Source organism: Dipodomys merriami, unplaced genomic scaffold (assembly GCF_024711535.1).
Source record: "Dipodomys merriami isolate MVZ:Mamm:240054 unplaced genomic scaffold, mDipMer1.0.p SCAF_26, whole genome shotgun sequence".
NCBI classification, from domain to species: Eukaryota; Metazoa; Chordata; class Mammalia; order Rodentia; family Heteromyidae; genus Dipodomys; species Dipodomys merriami.
Window position 1 is genome coordinate 11,583,964 of NW_027204048.1, and position 19,906 is coordinate 11,603,869.

A 19,906-nucleotide genomic window follows, 5' to 3' on the forward strand; every position below is an offset into this window, starting at 1 on the left:
GTACCATTACAGGATATAGCTGAAAGACCCTTGCTGGATATGTGGGAGTGGGGTGGGGGAACTTTTACTCAGGGCTGGGACTCTGTCTCTGAACTTCTTTTGCTCAAAGCTAATGATCTACGAACTTGAGCCCCACAGCTTCACTTCCAGTATTTTTGGTAGTTCAGTGGAGATAAGAGTCTCATACTTTCCTGCTTAGGCTGGTTTCAAACTCAGATCTCAGATCTCAGCCTCCTGAGTAGCTAGGTTTAAGGTGTGAACCACGGGCAGCGTTTGGCTGGCTGAGTTTTGTTTTTGTTTTTGGGTTTTTTGTTTGTGTTTTACTGAGATTACCAACTAGTTTCAGAGGTAGACCTAATTATATACAGTTTGACAGTCTAACTTCAACCTAGACATTCCCACCCTTATGTCAAGATACTAAAGACCAAACCCAGTTAAACTGCATTCTTACCATAAAAGTCACTGCAGTTTACTTTAAATAAAGGAAATAAATACCCCGACACCCTAAGTCTGGCACCCTCAAAGATGGGCCAGAAAGTAGAAGGCAGAGGCTAGGAGGTTAAACACACATTATTTCCTTCACAGTTAACACTGTATCCTTTAAAGTCTGAACTATGGTGTAGACGGGGAGGCAGACTTGTAGGTCAGTCCAGTGAAGCATTCTGACAATATGAGTGCTTTTGTATAGAACTTTTTCACATAAATGGGAAAAGAACCAATCTGTCCCAAAGAATTCAAACTGCCAAAACCTGACACACAGGATTTAAACTGCTTATTGTCAAAGTCAAAGACTGAATGAAAACTGGGCACTGGAGGAGACTGAATGAAAGCCCGGCACTGGTAGTTCATGCTTATAATCCAAGCTACTCAAGAGGCTGAGACCTGAGGATAGCAGTTCAAAGCTAACCCAGGCAGGAAAGTCCATGATACTCTTATCTCCAATTAGCCACCAAAAAAAAAAACTGGGACTGGATTTGTGGCTCAAGTGGCAGAATGTCTAGCCTTGAGCAAGAGAAACTCCAGGATGGTGCTCAGGTCCTGAGTTCAAGCCTTAGGGCCACCACGAACTAACAACACACAAAAGATTGAATGAACTCATCAGCCATCCTTCTAGCTAAGAGACCTAACGAGGGCTTCAAGGTATTCTGCCTTTCCCCGAAAACACACACTCAGGAAACATATGGTCTAAGATAGGATTACAATCACAGTACCATCCCGCATCCCCAGAATGCCCAGAAACAGGAAGAGGAAATCAGAGAAAGGAAAGATGTCCTGAAGCCTAAAAACAAAAAGCTGGGTCTGATCTGCACCTTATAAATGGAGTAAAGGAATTGGGTGGAGGGGATGTAGCTCAGTAGGAGAGCTTCATGGTCTGGAGGCAGACAAGGCAAACCCTGATCCAGCTTTCAAGATCTCTGAGATGTAGCAAGCATGTTCCGAAGATCCCTGGACAAGGAGGCTACCCAGAAAGCTGTGCAGTGGGAGATCTGCCTAATGGAATTCTCAACACAAAAGAGGAGCCAATGGGAGTAGGAAGGCCCACTTGTGAGTCACAGAAATAGTTTGGGCAGAGACTGCAAATGTCGGGGAGCCTGGTCTCCAGGAACATGTCAAGCATGAGACCCAACAGACCTGGAAGAATGAAGAAACAGGGGAAGATGGAGAGCAGGATCCTTGGAGCAGAGAAAAGAAGTAGGGGGTGTAACCTAGACAAAGGAAGGCCCAGGATGGAGGGTGTGAGGAGTAAGGACACCTGTGATCTTGGAAGACACAGAGACCAGAAGCTGGCATTCAGGTGTCACCCAGCCATGGCCGAGATGGAAAGAGAGCAGAAGCAGCAACCATACAGAAGGGAATCACAGTACCACATAGGCCAACGTTGACATGGCTCACAGAGAGGGCAGCCTGCTCAGTGATCAAGCAAATGCAAGCCAGACATTGGTGGTTCACACCTGTGACCCACTTAGGAGGCCGAGATTTGAGGATCATGGTTCCTAGCCAGCCCGGGCAGGAAAGTCTATGAGACTCTTATCTCCAATTAAGCATCAAAAGGACTAGTGCACATGCACAAACACACACACACACACAATCAGACTGGAAAGGACTGGCAGGTGAGTAGGTCTGTGGGACCTGGATTTTAGTACCATGGGACCAGCAGAAGCCAGTTAAGAAGGGATCCTGGACAGCAAAGAGGAAACATGCACGAAGGAAATGGCCGCCTCCCATCATGCCTCAGTTCATCAAGGAACAGAATGACAACAGTAATAACTCTGAAGGTAACAAGGAAACAGCCTCCATAAATTGCATGGTAAACCTCACATAAAATGCTAGGGCAGGTCAAAGCGACCATCTGCTTTGCTGCAATCATCTGCCTGTAATTAGTTAATTACTAATTACTTCTCTACTTTCTCTTATTTTATTTCATCTTTCAAGTTATAGTATGTTTGAATGATAAACTGATACAGCCATGTTGGAATGGCAGAGTTCCACATCAGTGTTTGAATAATATAACCATATCCTCTTTGCAAGTATACCTATAAAAAATGTTTAAGCCAGTCGTGGGGTTTGAACCCAGGGCCTGGACACTGTCTCTGAGCTCTTTGCTTAAGGCTAGTGCTCTACCACTTTGAGCCACACGGCTACTTTTGGTTTTCTGGGAGTTAATTGAAGATAAATCTCTCACAGACCTTCCTGTCTGGGCTGGTTTCAAACTGCAACCCTCAGATCTCAGTCTCATAAATAGCCCAGATTACAGACATGAGCCACAACACCCAGCATACCTACAAATTTTATAGCCATAACATGGTTAAGCATCTTAAAAATGATATGCATATATGTGTGTATATATATTTATATATATATATATATATATATATAGAGAGAGAGAGAGAGAGAGAGAGAGAGAGAGAGAGAGGGGGGTCTGGTACAGGGGCATCAAATCAAGGTCAGGGCACTATCCCTTAGCTTTATCCCTCAAGGCTGGCACTTTGTGTATGTAGTTAACTGGAGATAAAAGTCTCATGGGCTTAGCTTCCCACGCTGGCTTTGAACCATGATCCTTAGATTCTCAGCCTCCTGAGTAACTAAGATTACAGGCTTGAGGCACTAGAGCTCAACTAGTGAGATTTTTTTTTTGAGCGCTGTTTATACACCACCAACTGTTGGGTTTTTTGTTTTGTTGTGTTGTGTTGTGTTGGTCGGTCATGGGGCCTGAACTCTGGGCCTGGGCTCTGTCCCTCAGCTCTTCAGCTCAAGGCTAGTGCTCTACCACTTGAGCCACAATGCCAATTCTGGCTTTTTCTGCTTATGTGGTGCTGAGGAATCGAACCCAGCGCCTCATGCATGCAAGGCAAGCACTCTACCACTGAGCCACCTTCCCAGTCCCTCTTGGATATTTTTTATTTTTAGTTTTTACTAGATCTAGGGATAGAACCCTGGGCCTTAGCACATGCTAATCAGGTAACTCTTTAATCCTAAACCACAACCTCAGTTCAATGCTACATTTCAAAGTTCCAAATTAAAACTCACAGTCAATGTTAAAGGCAGCTCTTTGCCTCCCGACTTTATATATGAGTACCTGGTACACGAAACTCTCCCCTGGTGTGGGACGCAGTCGTTTAGCAGTGTAGTCCATATTCAGCACCATTACCACCTCCCAGGGACTTAAAAAAATGCAAACTCTTGAGATCCACTGGACACGCCGAAGGCAGGCTACCACCTGGGCTTTGAAGAATGTTCATGTGATGCATTCAAAGTTCGAGATCTGACAGTCTCTAAAGACTCAAAGCTATTGTTCCATACCTTATCCCTAAAAAGATGTGACTTGCAGTCCTAATGAGAATGCACAAACAAGTGCACAAACGAATTCTATTATAGAGAAGCGAATCACTATGGAACTCAGGTCATAACCCATCCATGCTTTGGATTGTTACTGGATGATCCTCATTTTCCTAGAATACATCCATTTTCTTATTCAGTTTGTTGCTGCATTTGTGTTGTACCAGGGGTTACTTTTTTCTTCTGTGCCAGTACTGGGGCTTGAATTCAGGGCCTGAGCACTGTTCCTGAGCTTTTTTGCTCAAGGCTAGTACTTTACTTCCATTTCTGGCTTTTTGCTGGTTAACTGGAGATGAAGAGTCTCAAGGACTTTTCTGGCTTTGAACCTTGATCCTCAGAATTCAGTCTCCTGAGTAGCTAGGATTACAGGTATGAGTCGGGTGCCCAGCTTCGTGGTTTTTGTTTTTAACTCAGGGCCTCATGCTTGCTAGGCAGGTCCTGTATCTGGGATAACAGGTGTGTAGCATTGTGCCCAGCTATCAGGTGAAATGGAATCTCTCAAACATTCATGCCTGGGCTGGCTTTCAGCCTGAATCCCCTGTTCCGTACTTCCCAAGTAGCCAGAGTACAGGCTTGAGACCTCACACTTGCTTTTTCTCTTCTTTTGTGCTAATGAGAAAAACTTCATCCATCTAGTGAAGCACTTCTTCTCCTTAACACATATTCCTTAAGTATCCAATATTTGCCAGGCATTTGTTTATTCTTCAAAAGCCTTTTGGATTCTAGAGAAATAGCTTATCAAAACATCATGTAATTCTAGCTACACAGGGAGCTGAGATCTAAGAATCAAGATTTGGAGCCAGCCCAAGCAGACAAATCCATGAGACTTTTATCTCCTATTAAGCATCAAAACCTAGATGTGGAGGTATGGCTTAAATGGTAGAGAACTGGCTCTTAGGGGAAAAAAAAGCTGAGCAAGAGCTCAAGGTCCTACACTCAAGCCCAGTAAGGTAACATCAGAAAAAAATTATACATATATACATATATATATATATATATATATATATTATTCTTGGCCCTAAATTGTATCTTTACATTGATATTTAATCCATGCATTAATCACATAATACCTATGTACAAGAATTTGTCTTAGATGTTTGTCAAAAGAAGTGTTAAATACTTCATTCATAATTTTCAGCCTAGACTGAGAAAACCTCCAAAGTACAACCATCTTAGTACTGCAATCACAGGATAGACAGATGTCACAGTGGCATCAACAAGGCTACGATCTGGGATGGAGGTGACACAGAAACAGGAGAAAATAGAAGAGAATAACATCAATACAGTCACACAAGGAGGGAAAGAAGACAGCCCTAAGGACAGGGACCAGCCTGGCTAGCGAGCCAAGTGCACACGGAGGAACACAGGGAGTGAGAATGGAATGTTCGCGGGGTCTGAGTGTGATGGACCTTCGAGTGCCTGTGTGTGATGTTCTGTGAATTCCTTCAAGATCATCCTGTTGTTCTGGAAAAGTCTGCAAGGTCCCTCTCACCCTCGCTCGATGCTCTGTCATCACGCGATATTCTCTGGCCTGAGAAGGAACACTGAGATACTGCCCACAATGAAGGGGTAAGAACTTCGAAAGATAAGAACTTCGACAGATCAGGGCAAAAGTCCCCAAAAGGTAAAAAGGAGGCATTTCCTCCAACAACCAGGGTATCATACAAGTTAGCAAGTCAGGCTAAGTACCCCCAAATTAATTGGTAAGAATTTTGAAAGTAAGATTTCCAACTCATAAGAACTAAAACACAAAGCTTTATTATGTACACATGTACAATCATTTTTAAAGGTGGTTTTACACATAGAAATAATAGGCTACTCCTAACTGTACGCATTCTGAAATACAGAAGAAAAAGTGACAAGAAGAATTGACAGTTCTGTAAACCTGGGCTGGACATACCGTCAATAATACTTCTCAGGACACCTCTGATCTGACTTTGGTCTCCAAGGCTCACGTATACCACAAAAGGGATCTTTAATATCAGAGTAATTGGCTGGGTACTCTGGCTCACATTTATAATCCTAGCTACTCAAGGAGGTCAAGATTTGAGGATCACAGCTGAAAGTCAGCTATAGAAAAAAAAAAAAAGTCCCTGAGACTTTTATCTCTAACCAGCAAAAAAAAAAAAAACAAAAAAAAAAAAAAAAAAACACAGAAATGGAAGTATGGCTCAAATGGCACCAGCCTTGAGCAAAAAAGCTAAGAGAGAATGCAAGACCCTGAGTTGAAGCCCCACTACTGGCATATGTACATGCATGCGTACACACACACATACATTCACACACACCAGAGCCAATTCAACTAAGCACAGACCACAAATCTCTTAATGGAAAGCAAATATTTTAATTAATTTTAATTTGCTGAAAATTCTTAAGCTAGATCTCCCTCTATAGCCTTCTAGAGTAAAACCTGGGCAAGACTGCATAACTAAGAGAAAAAATCAGCATTGTCCCTAAGAGAATATGGGAATGTGATAGCTTTCTTGACCAGTGAGCGCTTACAGAATCATCAGCCCATATACAGAAGTCAGAAGTATGCCGAGTCTCATAGTGTAGTTCAGGCTGGCCTTGAATTTTCAATACTCCTAATCTTTACTTCCTCTAGGCTAGGCATACACGACCATGCTCAAATTTGAGGCTTTAAGTGTTGCAATGACTGTTACACATTCCTAAATTGACTAGTATGTTTTCCTAGTTGGTGATATGTAAGAAAGCTAAATGGGACTGGATTCAACAGCTAAGGAAGAGAGCAGGTCCTATATAAGAATATGACTGGAAAAATTACCCACAGACCAGCACAGAACTAGTCTCCTCTGCAGACAGGAAGACCCTCTCTTCTTCCTGCACGGTTGTCAGTCCTACTTTGTGCACATCCTTTCAGAACCGGGCTTCACATCCTTTCTGCTACTTTTTTTTTCCTTCACTAACACATGCCGCGTGAAATATGATTCACTTCTTGCTGAGAGATCGATACCCACACATGATAAACACCTTTATTGATCTTCCTGGTCTCTAGACCTGTGGCATATTAATAGTAGTTAACCAGTAATTCATTTTAAGGTTGGTGAAGACTTTCCCCTCTTCTCCAATGTCATGATTCCCAGAGTTGTTGCACGTTGCATCTTTTGTGCTCAAACTTAGAATTCATATTCCTTTCATTGAGAAAACCAAACACTAGTTTCCCACATGAAATACAAAAGATCACAAAAGCGTCAGGAGCCAGTAGCTCGCACCTATAGTCCTAGCTACTCAGAAGAAGGAGATCCAGAGGATCAAAGTTAGAAGTCAGCCTAGGCAGGAAAGTTTGGGAACTCCATCTCCAATGAACCAGCAAAAAGCTGAGTTGGAGCTTGATGCCAGAGACTCACACCTGTAATCCCAGCTACTCAGCAGGATGAGATCTAAGAACTGTGATTCAAAGCCAGTCTGGACAGGAAGTTCTGTGAGACTCTTATCCCCAATTAACCACAAAAAAACAGAAATGGGGCTGGGAAGGTGACTCAGTGGTAGAGTGCTCGCCTTGCACACATGGGGTCATGGGTTCGATTCTTCAACACCACATAAGTAGAAAAAGCCAGAAGTGGTGCTGTGGCTCAAGTGGTAGAGCGCTAGCCTTGAGCTGAAGAGCTGAGGGAAAGTGCCCAGGCCCAGAGTTCAGGCCCCATAACCACCAACAACAAAAAAGACAGAAATGGAGCTGTGACTCAAGTGGTAGGTAGAGTGCTAGCCTTGAGCACAAAAACTTAGGGACAGCAGCCAGCCCCAGAGTTCAAGCCTCAGGCCCAGCAAAGTAAAGAAAAAGCTGAATTGGAGACCTGGCTCATATGGTATAGTGCTAGCTAAGCAAGCAAGCTGAGTGAGAACACAAGACCCTGGGCTTAAACCTCATATGAGGGGAAAAAAAAAGATCACAAATGAAACAAAGATTTACCATTACAAACCGTAGAACTCCAATTTAGAATGACTTCATATAAATCATTCATAGATGTATTATATTTGTCTTTAAAACCCCGTACTTTCATGGTGCCTTTCCTAGAAAGCTTTTGAGTTTAACTGCCAATCTGGCCAAATCGTTTACCAGAAAATCTGAGACCTCCACATTAACCCATCCTCAACTAATATGTTGGAGGGCACAAGAAAGTAGATGTTCCCCGACTTCCTTATTTGTTTACTGAAGACAAATATTACTGAAGAAAAACAATCTCATGTATTTAAGGAAAGCATTTCCTAGAATCTGGAGGATGGTACTGGGCTGAATACTAGCTCCTTACTGGGCAATGATTAGCCAACCACCGGCCTTCTTTGTGGAGCAATCTGGTGGTCCAGACTTACCAGCTTCTGGAAAGCCCACCCACTGATCAACAATCAACCAAGTAAGCCATGGTACTGCCTCAGGACTCTTCCACCACAAGAAGGGGACATGGAGACTAGCCACCCCAGGAACAAGACTCCTTCTCCAAGCAAAGATCAGCACTACCACCAACAGTGGTGGTTCCAAGATAGCTCAGAGCTGGTACAAAAGTACTCCAGAAATGACCTCTGCCACCCAGTCTACCACCCAGGCCACACAGCAGAGCTCAATAGTATGAAAGGCCACAGCCCAGACTCTCACCCCCAAGGCCTTGATGACACCAGAACCAAACACACCTCCACGTGACTCTTGGAGTGGTAGTTGATGACCTTCCAGTCACAAGCCAGGCGCTAGTAGCTCACACCTGTAGCCCTAGCTTCTCAGAAGGCTAAGTTCTGAGGGTCATGGTTCAAAGCCAGCCCAGGCAAGAAAGCCCATGAGACTCTCATCTCCAGTTAACTACCAGAGAAGTTGGAAGTAGAGCTGTGGCTTACGTGGTAGAGTGATAGCCTTGAGCACAAAAGTTCAACGAGAGCACCTCGGCCCTGAGTTCGAGTCCCAGGACAGGCACCAAGGGGCGGAGGGGCAGGGGGAAGCCTACAGAATGGCTAGGCAGCAGACAGCAGATCCTCAGGCTGGGTGTCCTGGCTGACTGACTGGAGAGAGAATATCTCATGTCATGTGAAGGTACTGGCACCTCTTGGGGGCTATAAGAGAGTCCATGTCTAGCATTCAGGCTCCAACATGTGGCAGGCACTCAGTGAACATAAGCTATTCTGCTGTCTCTGCAGCAGCCCAGTCTTAACACTGCTTTAAAATAAGAGAAGCACCAAAAATGTGCAGTCAAAGGCCTCCTTGCTGTTCAGGGCATCACGGGAGGGCGGGGCTGCACCTGGCAGGGCTTCACCAATGAACGCCACTGAACTTGGAAAAGAGGACAAACCAGCCCCTGGCCTTCCCTGAGGTCAGACAGCAGCCTTGAGTGCAGTCAGTGGGATCACTCCCTAAAGCCATAATCAGGAAACGGGGACAGCATGTTTCTCCCACGAGGCGATCAAGACAGGGCTATTTTAAACGTCAAATGCAAACCTGGTGCCAGGAAAACTACAAATGCTCACTGTTGTTGTTTTCAACCCCTGGAAACTGTGGCCCACCTCGACTTAAGACAAATTCAAGTCCTTCCAAAATGCAGGACAGATCCTTTCTCCCCCTTCCAGCCCCAGCCCATCCATTCTTCAGTACTGCTCCAGGGAAGCCTCACTACCACAGCACTTCTCTTAAGACTTAGGGGCCTAGTGGTTCATACCTGTAATCCTAGTAACTCAGGAGGCTGAGATCTGAGATCCCAGTTCAAAGCCAGCCCAGGCAGGAAAGTCCATGAGCCTCTTGTGTCCAAGTAATCACCAAAAAACTGAAAGTGGACCTGTGGCTCAAGGGGTAGAATGATAGTCTTGAACAAAAAAGCTAAGGGAAAGCTGGACATAGGTGGCTCATGCCTGTAATAATAGCTACTCAGGAAGCTGAGATCTGAGGATTGTGGTTCAAAGCCAGCCTGGCAGGAAAGTCTGTGAGGCTTATCTCCAATAAACCACTCAGAAAACCGGAAGTGGCACTGTGGCTCAAGTGGTAGAGCACTAGCCTTGAGCTGAAGAGCTGAGGGACAGAGCTCAGGCCCAGAGTTCAAGCCCCAGGACAAAACAACAACAACAAGAACAACAAAACAGCACAACAAAACAGCTAGGGGACAGGACCCAAACCCCAAAAGGGGGAAAAAAGACCAGAGGGTTCATTTGTTGGGGATGGTGTGTGTGTGTGTGTGTGTGTGTGTGTGTGTGTGTGTGTGTGTGTGTGTGTGTGTGTGTGTGTGTGTGTGTGTGTGTGTGTGTGTGTGTGTGTGTGTGTGTGTGTGTGTGTGTGTGTACATGTGCATGTGCAGCAATTCCAGGGCTGCATGTTTAGCTTGCTATAAAGTTAATGTGCTATTCAGTGTTCATGGCAGCCAAGTCCGTGGGGTTGTGTATTCTGCACCGCCCTAGGAATGCCATTATCTGTAATTACCCATTACCTGGCATTAACTATGTCTCCTGCTTGCTCTCTGACCTCCAGGTTTCCATACTGTTGCAGCTAACTATTCTATCTTAGCCAAATATGTGGAGGAAACTCGTCTGACCTTTAGGACCAAAGCACACCCCTAGCCTACATGGGACTGGGTGCACATTACAGGCACACAAGTATAACCCTGAGGGTTTCAGATTTGATTAAGTGCTTTCCTCACCTTCATTTAAATCACAGGGGAAAAAATTAGATTATCTGGAGCCCCTGATGCTCCCTTTGCCTTGATTTGTGTGTGCTTGATGTGTGTGTGTGTGTGTGTGTGTGTGTGTGTGTGTGTGTGTGTGTGTGTGTGTGTGTGTGTGTGTGTGTTATACCAGGGTTGGAACTCAAGGCCTTGAGCTTGCCAGACTGGGACTCTACTCCTGGAGCCAGGCCTTCTCAGTTCTACTTCCTTGCTGGGGATTGTTTGTACCAGTCCTAGGACTTGAACTCATGGCTTTTGTGTTCAACGCCAGCACTCGACTTGAGCCACATCTTCACTTCTGGCTTTTTTGGTGGCTCATTGACTTCTGCCCAAGCTGGCTTCAAACCACGATCCTCAGATCTCAGCCTACTGGGTAGCTAGGATTACAAGTAAGAGCCACTATCATCCTGCCTTCTGCTTTAATTTTCTGTCTAACTGCATTGTGTTTTTAAAGACTATGAAAGAGAGAAGTTGGCTAGGAAAGAGAACACAGAGAGACTGAATCATAAACCAAGTGCATGTACTGCTCCCTGGTGGGTGTTTGTTCTGAGGAGGAAGAAGGCATGGTCAAATGAGCAACTGAAATGAGACTTGCACATAATTCTAGAACTGACACTAGGGCCTTATCCTAAAGCGTACCTTTGGCTTAGCTAGCTATTCATCACTAGCAGGAAAGGCAAGAGAATGAGGTAGGGTGCCAGCTGTACCCTGGAGGTCAAATACTCCCCCATTCCTTGGCCTTTCTTCCCCTGTTCCACTGTGTTGGATGGTCAGCCTCTGAACTGCCACTGAGTTCATGCAAATATGTGCTGCTAAGAACAAGGCCACCCTGTCTTCTTGTGGCTCCTCCAGTGTGTTCTCTTCTGCCTTTCTTCCTTTGGATAAGGTTCCTCTCAAAAACAAAACAAAACAACAAAAACAGAAAGGGCCAGGCACCAGTGGCTCATAATTATAATCCTAGCTACTCAGGAGGTTGAGATCTGAGGATCACAGTTCAAAGCCAGGCTGGGAAAGAAAGTCAGTGAGATTCACACTGAGGGAGAGAGAGAGAGAGAGAGAGAAATTGTCTCTACAAAGAAAAGCTCACCTACTCTTCCATCATTTTTTTTAATCACATAAGACTAACCTTGGAGAATTAAACCTCCTAACTTCTCACAGACAAGCAGCCTCGAAAATAAGTTTATCCACATCATGTCACCATGAGAAATTCAAGTGGTAAGTCTTACCGAGACATGTAACTGGCTATAGCTAAGGACCCTGCCCAGCCTGGGAGCTGGCATATGTCCCCTGCTGGTATCAGAAAGGACAAAAGAGCTGAGGTATGGCCTGGCCTGGGACCTTGTCAGGTGAGAGGCTGTCCATGACCAGGAGTCAGCCAGTTTCCTGCCAGGTGTAAATGACTCCCGACTGGTAAACACAGACAGGCAGACAGGCAAACAGCCAGTCAGGCAGGCAGGAGGTCCAATGCCACCATGAGATGGCCTAAGTAACAAGAATGACCTGGTAAGCTCTGGGACCTGTGAACAAGTATAATGGTGCTCCTCAGAGGAGAAGAACTCAACACTAAGCCATCAGGCCCAGGCCCAAAGACAGTCCCTATCTAAGGTGCACTTTGCCAAGAGTGTGGGCAGGACTTAGTATCATCTACAGCTGTATCAATGCCTCACTTAGTGTCCTGGGCACTGGAGATTTAGTCTACCTTGGATCAGAAACAATACCAGCCACTGCTAAGACAAAGACAATAAAGGGCTTGTTGGTTCTGCTTTTCCTTAACAACGAGGCAAGGGTCATGACCTGGGGGTGGGTGGGGGGGGAACCTACACTCCTACCAACACAGGTTTTAAGATTGTGGTTAGTGGTTGAGATGAAGGAATAGAAAAGTAAAAGGTTATGAGAAATCCTAAGGAGGAGAGGAAGAAAGTTCCTCTGGGGTCAGAGAGGAGAGGAGCATAGAAACTTCACTCAAGAGATGAACAGGTCGACATCTGAAGAAAGCCACTCAAAGTCCTTAAAAACGCCATTGTCCTGTTGGTTGCTGGGAACGTAACAACAATTTGTGCTTTAGTATATATTTAGGCGTGTACTAAAAGTGTGCATGAGTCTCATACACAGTTTACGTTCTGACTGTATGTGGTAAAAAGAAAGGACTTTGGGGGCTGCTGGTTGGCTCAGTGATAAGTGCTTGTCTGGCACTGTGAGACTCTGGGTGCCAACTCCAGCACACAAACAATAAAGGGCTACAAAAATAGCCTGGTTATAAATGAGCTATACAACTTGTGGGTAAATATGGGAAGGGGAAAAAATGGGAGAAAACAAGGGAAGAGGTGACAATGTCCACAAAGAAATGTACTCATTACCTGACTTATATAAACATCCACACACACATTCTGTACATCACCTTTATAATAATAAATTTAAAACAAAAAATAAAAGATTAAAAAATAGCCTGAATGACAAAAAAAATGTTAGTAACTGGGTCTGAATTAAAAATAAACAGACCCATCTCAAGCGCCCACTTATAATCCCAGCTATTTACCAGGCATAATTAAGAGGGTAACAGTTCAAGACCAGCCCCAACAAAAAGTTAGCAAGAGCCCAACTCAACAAAAAAGTTAGGCATGGTGAATCTCATCTGTAATTCCAACTACAAGGGAGGCATACATAAGAGACTATCAGCCCAGCAGGAGTTGGGAGGTGATGCATGAGAATCCGTCTTTAAAATAACCTAAATTGAAAAGGTTTGGAGGTCCTGAGCTCAATCTCCAACACCACCCAAAAAATAAAAGGCCCATCTATAATGTCTTAACTACTTAAAAATTAGTTGTAGATTCTATTCTCTTTCTGAGAACTGCTCAAATCATTCTGCTGTTCCTATACACTAACCAACATGAACAGAATCGCCAAACATAAAACAGAATCTTGAGATTGGAAAAGCTTCAAGAACTGTGACTCAGTTTACCCATTTGTTATCTTTAGACAGGATAAAACAAAAAGCCACAAGGAGGTGAGCCGACAGCTTCTACAAACTGAGAATTCAAAGTCTTACTAGGCAAACTGCCTTTTAAAATTTGTCTCCTTATTTAATCTTTAAAAATACAAAATACAGCCAGTGCTGGTGGCTCACACCTATAAATCCTAGCTACTCAAGAGGCTGAGATCTGAGGATCATGGGTTGAAGCCAGCATATACAGGAAAATCTGTGAGGCTCTTATCTCCAATTAACCACCAGAAAACCAGAAGTGAAGCTGTAGCACAAAAGCTCAGAGACAGTGCCCAGGGCCTGAGTTCAAGCCTCAAGACTAATAAAAAATAAATAATGTCACCACAATATAATAGCTCCTTGATGTAAATTAGAAAAACAAACAAACACTAAGAGTCTCTCCAGGCAGAATGGCCATCATCAAGAACATGAACACCAACAAATGCTGATAGGATAGGAGAGAGCCTCAAATACTGCAGGTGGAAATGTAAGTTAGTGCATCCATTATGGAAATCAGTATGGAGAAGCCTCAAAAATATAAAAAAACAACTACTATATGAGCCAGAGAAATCACTGCCGGGCATTTATTGCAAGATAGGTTCATTGCTGCACTATTCACAATAGCCAAGTTATACAAATAGCCCAGATGCCCTATAATAGATGAATGGATCAAGAAAATGTGGGGGGGGAGGGTGCATGTGTGTGCACACATTATAATTATATAAAATTCCATTATATGTACATTATATATGTACAATGGAATTTCATTCAGCCATCAAGTAGAACAAAAGTATGTCATTTGTAGGAAAATGAGTGGAACTGGAAAATATGATACTAAGCAAAGTAAGCCAGGACCAGAAAGACAAAGGGCACCTGTTTCTCTCATATGGGAATCTCAGACCCAAAATACAACCTCCTAGAAAAACACCCACAGGGGCATATACGTATGTATGCAACTAAGCTGACTAAACTGCCGGGCGCCAATGGCTCACACCTGTAATCCTAGCTACTCAGGAGGCTGAGATCTGAGAATCGCAGATCAAAACCAGCAGAAGCAGGACGTCCATGCGACTCCTATCTCCAATTAACCACCAGAACAAGACTCTTATCCCCAATGATTCAGCAAAAACCTAGAAAAGGAGGCATGGATGAAGTAGTACCTATTTCTCCAAAGATAGACAATTGGCCGATGAGCACATGACCAGAGACCAGTATGAGCAGCCATTAGCAAGGGGAATGCACAGCACATGGACATCACAATGGGATGTCCTTCATGTCCCCAGAGTGGCTTCCAGCAAAAGACAGATCATGTTGTCCAAGCAAAAAAAAAATACATGGAGGCCCATGTTTCCACCACTGTAAGAACTAGACAATAGAACAGCTAAGCTACTTCAGGAAAATAACAAACCCTCCAAATGTTTTCTTTTTGTCGAACATGGGACTTAATTCAGGGCCTGGGCACTCTGAGTTTTTCTCACTTAAAGCTAACATTCTACCATGTGAGCCACAGTGTCACTTCCAGTTTTCTAGAGGTTAACTGGAGATAAAGGGCTCATGCACTTTCCCACCCTGGCTGGCTTCAAACCGCAATTCCCCAGATCTCAGCCTCCTGAGAAGCTAAGATTACAGGTGTGAGCCACCAGTCCCTAGCCCCCTCTAAGTGTTAAACAGAGACACCATGAGACCTCCACTCCAAGGCAGATACTGAAGAAAAGGAAATACACACACACACACACACACACACACACACACACACACACACACACACACACAAATTAGCCACAAATGTTCTCCATTAACTAATCAACACGTGAACAAAATGATGTATACAGTGTCCTGTCTAATTAGTGATCAACAAAGCATGGATGCATGCTGCCACTCGAATGAGCCAGGAAAACACTGGGCCAAGGGACAAACCCAACCACAGGAGGCCACAGCAGTGTACATTTCACCATGGGCCATGTCCAAAAAAGGCAGGGCCAGCAGACCAAGAAGTATCAGTGGTCACCCAAGGCTACAAGAAGGAAGAAGTAGTGAGGAACTTCTGAGTGTAGATTTGGGGGAACATGCATATGAAAATGTGTAGAATGTATATTCACAGCTGTGAATACACTCAACTCCACCTTAAGGGGGGAGAATTTTATGATATATAAATTATACCTCAATAAAACTATTCTTTATATGGAATATGCGAAGTACAATTTCTGCCTTTTATTTACTGAGAAATAGATAGTAAAAGAAAACAGGTAAGCTAGGCTCAAGCCTATTATTTTAGCTACTAAGAAGGCTGGTATACATCAGGCGCAGGCACAGGCAAGAAGTCAGAACCTATTTCAAAATATCCTAGCAAAAAGAGCTGGAGGTCTGGCTCAGATGTACAGTGCTCTGAATTCTGTACTGTCAGAAGAAAAAAAATGAAGGGTGAACAGATGTACAGAGAAAATGTAAGGTAAGAAATGAAGCTGGGAGGAATTAGCGCTGTGGCTCAAGTGGTAAAGCACTTACCTTGAGCTGAAGAGCTCAGGGACAGGGCCCAGGCCCAGAGTTCAGGCCCCACAACCAACAAAAAAGAAAAGAAAAGAAAAGAAAAGAAAAAAGAAATGAAGCTGAGAGCCAGGCTCACTTCTGTAATCCTAGCTACTCAGGAGGCTTAGATCTGAGGATTGTGGTTCAAAGCCAGCCCAGGCAGGAAAGTTTGTGAAATTCTTTACTAACTACCAGAAAACCAGAAGGGGTACATAGTGACTCAAAGTGGTAAAGCGCTAACCTTGACAAAAGAATCTCAGGGTCAGCATCCCAGGCCCTGAGTTCAAGTCCCAGAACCTGCACCAAATTTAAAAAAAAAAAAAAAGAATCTTTTGGGAAAGACTGCTGGGTTTTATTTTAGGAGGTTTTCTTCCTTCCCTCCTTCCTTCCTTCCTTCCTTCCTTCCTTCCTTCCTTCTACTCAGATTTCTTTCTGCTAGGGTTTGGGTTTCTTGAATTTGTTTTGAGAATGCAAGGCTGGCACTTTGCTATCTGGGCCATGCCTCTAATCCAGCTTTTTGCTGGAAATAGAGTCTCACAGACATTTCTGCCCAGAGCTGGCTTCAATCCACATGATCCTCCAGGTCTCAGCCTCCTGAGTAGCTAAGATTATGGGAATGAACCACCACCTGGCTAACCTTAAAGCACTCAATAATTGTCCTTAACATTTGTTAGGACACAAAGTCCTTGAAGAATCAGATAAAAAAAACGAAGAGCAATCTTCTAAAAGAGCTACAGATGTGAGTTTAGACTGAACAACTATCCTGGACACCAGCTGAAAAAGCTTTAAGGAAGCTCAGGATGTAGCAGGCGATAGAGCAAAAGGTCCTGAGTTAGAAGATCCCCGGTGCCAGGACCAAAATATAAAAGTAAGAAATGAAGGGCCCAATGACTAAACAAAAATAGGGACTCTTCTGGAATCTATTTCTGAACCAGAAAGGGGCAGGGAAAGCACCAGAGCTGAAGAGCTAGACTCAAGGTAAGATTGTTACAGATGCCCCGGTGTCACAAGGCATGTGTCACAGGAAGAAGGCACCTCAGAAGAGATTCTTCCTCACACGCTAAGCTGCCACAGGAATCTGCCCCAGAGAGGACAACTCCTGTGTAAATGCTCTCAGAACTCAGTAAATTCATTCCAGCCCCCCGGGTACAAAAATGGGGTGCTCAGCTGGTTCCCCAGCTCCTTAAATGACATGGCCATCTATCAAACAGGTGTCTTCTGCTCCGGCCAAGTCTGTAGCTTGTTTTACTCCTAACTGTGTTTATTATAAGCCAGTATCCAGATGTGATGCACTGATAGCTAAAAGAAAGCAAATGGGCTGTCAAGAATGGAAAACCATTCACAGTGCCAAAGGAAATAATAACAAGAAACAGATTATTGAATGTTCACAGACTGAAGTAAAAGAGAGAGGAGAGAGAAAGGAGGAGAAATGAAGTCAGTGCAGATTAAATATGGAGAGTTGTAAGCCAATTATAAAAGATCAAAGTGAACAAGAAGGGAGGAGTAGCCTTATAAGTAACTGAGATAGGAGACCTTGGGAGAAATACGGCCAGAGGCAAATCATTACAGTTTACAGAAAAAGTAATCTAGGGATGAAGTTAGCTTTAGTGAGGAATTCACCAGAGGCCACAATGGGGAGCAACTGCACAGGGACAGAAAACAAAAAGCTCTTTATTTAAAAATAAATTAAATAACTAAAAGCACGTAATTCTAAAGGGAAGAAGAAAGCTGACACATAACACATAGAAAATTACCAATTAAAAAAAAGCCAGCTCCTGAGCCCAGGTTGGATTTCCATGTAGCCAACCCTCTGGGCCAGGAGGTCCTCACTACCCTAATAAAAGAGAAGAGGAGGTAGACGTTGTTTTATCAGTAGAGCAATACCCTTGCTTCATACTGGTACTTGTATAAAAAAAATTCTGAAATTACAGTCAGGCATGGTAGTATATCCTTATAGTCTCTGCTCCTTGCTAAGGTAGAAGGACTACTTGAGCCCAAGAGTTTGAAGACAATATGGTCTATATATATAGCAAGACCCCATAGTTCAAAAGCAAAACAATAACAGTTCAACTCTCCCTTTACTCAAAAACCACTCTCAACCATTAGTAACTCTTATCAGCTTCTCTCAGCTGCTTATACCAATGATACTTTAAGTCTCAGTATCTTTCATTTTTATTTCACACTCTGCTGCTTTTTTTTTGTCAGTCCTGGGGTTTGGGGCACTGTGTCTGAGCTCTTTTGCTCAAGGCTACTGCTTCACCACTTTGAGTCACAGTACCACTTCGGGTTTTCTGGTAGAGTAAAGAGACTCGTGGACTTTCCTGCCCTAGCTGGCTTTGAACCTCAATCCTCAGATCTCAGCCTCCTGAGTAGTTAGGATTATAGGTGTAAGCCACCTGGCTTCATTCTACCATTGTTTTAAAAAGATAATATGCATATATTCTTTCAGTGGCTTTCCATAGTAAGGCTAGGCATCTGAGAAGATGAACTACACTTCAAGGGGCTAGCAGAGTTTAGGAAGGATGACACATAGGAAATACAGTGGATGCTGAAGTCTGGATTAACTCACAGGCATGTGGATTTCAAAGCTGGTAACTTCTTAGGGACACAAACAAGACATCCAAAGCCTCTTTTCTGAGGGCTAGGGACTGAACTGCATGAGGGTCTTGCACATGCTCAGTGCATGCCCTAACACCCAGTTCACACTCCCAGCTTCTCAGCCTTTCACCTGCGCGGTGAGTTAATGCTGCTGGTTTTAGGTTGGTTTTAAGACATAATACTGGGAAGCCACGTACCAGTGGCTTACACCTGAAATCCTAGCTACTCAGGAGGCTGAGATGTGAAGATCACAGTTCAAAGCCAGCCCAGGCCAAAAATAAAAGTCCTTAAGACTCTTAACCTCCAATCAACCAGCACAAAGCCAGAAGTGGAGGTGTAGCTTAAGGGGTACAGTATCAGCTAAGGGACAGTGCCCAGGTTCTGAGCTCAAGTCCCACAACCAGCACATGGTACACACTCCTCTCTCTCTCTCTCTCTCTCTCTCTCTCTCTCTCTCTCTCTCTCTCTCTCTCTCTCTCTCTCTCTCTCTCTCTCTCTCTCTCTCTCTCTCTCTCTCTGTTTCTCTCTCTGCCCCCCCCCTGCCCCAGTCTTCTGGGGACATTGTGTCAAACAGCACAACCAAAAAAACTGCAAAGGACAGTTTAAGATTGATTACACTGGTATGTAAGATCCAGGGTGATTCCTGTCTTTTAGCATTCCTAAATAACATGTGACAAATGACTTTAGTGTGTTTGCTGGTACTGGGATTAAACTCAGGGCCTCACGCTCTCATTCAGCCTTTTCCCTCGTGGCTCGTACGCCACCACCTAAGCAATGCATCCACTTCTAGCTTTGTGCTGCTTAATTGGAGATAAGAAGCTCAGGGACTTTGCTGCCCAAATTGGCTTTGAACTGGGATCCTCAGATTTCAGCCTCCCGAATAGCTAAGGATTACAGGTGTCAGCCATCAGCATCTGACACAAAACTTAAAAGGCGTAAGAATGTACTAGAAGCTTATGGTATAGATGAATTTACACATAAGAAAATGAAACATTAATAACCTCAGTAAGTGCTATTGATAACCTAAGCGCTTACTGACAAGCTGTCTCTTAAGGAAAAGGGACAGAAAAGCAAAGGTGCGCTGGGCACCAGCTGTTTTATTCCCTGCACGTAGAGACAAGCTGTTTGCCTAGTCTCCCAGTTGTGATGATCATGATCTCCACATCTGGGGTCAGGAGGTTTCCTGTAGCGCCTGAGCTCTGGCTACCAGTCAGACATGTTGAGCTGAATCTCAGCTCTGCCACTCAATCCACCTGTAAATCCTCATTACTGGGCCCTCCTTTCTTTATAAATGGAAGAAATAGTCTCTATCATA

General features: G+C 44.0%; 1 protein-coding gene across 1 annotated transcript in view; it reads right to left on the minus strand.

The window, feature by feature from the left end:
• The window catches only part of Dmrt1 (doublesex and mab-3 related transcription factor 1), a 99,756-nt gene that overhangs the window by 63,208 nt on the left and 16,642 nt on the right, over window positions 1–19,906 (minus strand). The gene's annotated exons all lie outside the window — the stretch shown is intronic.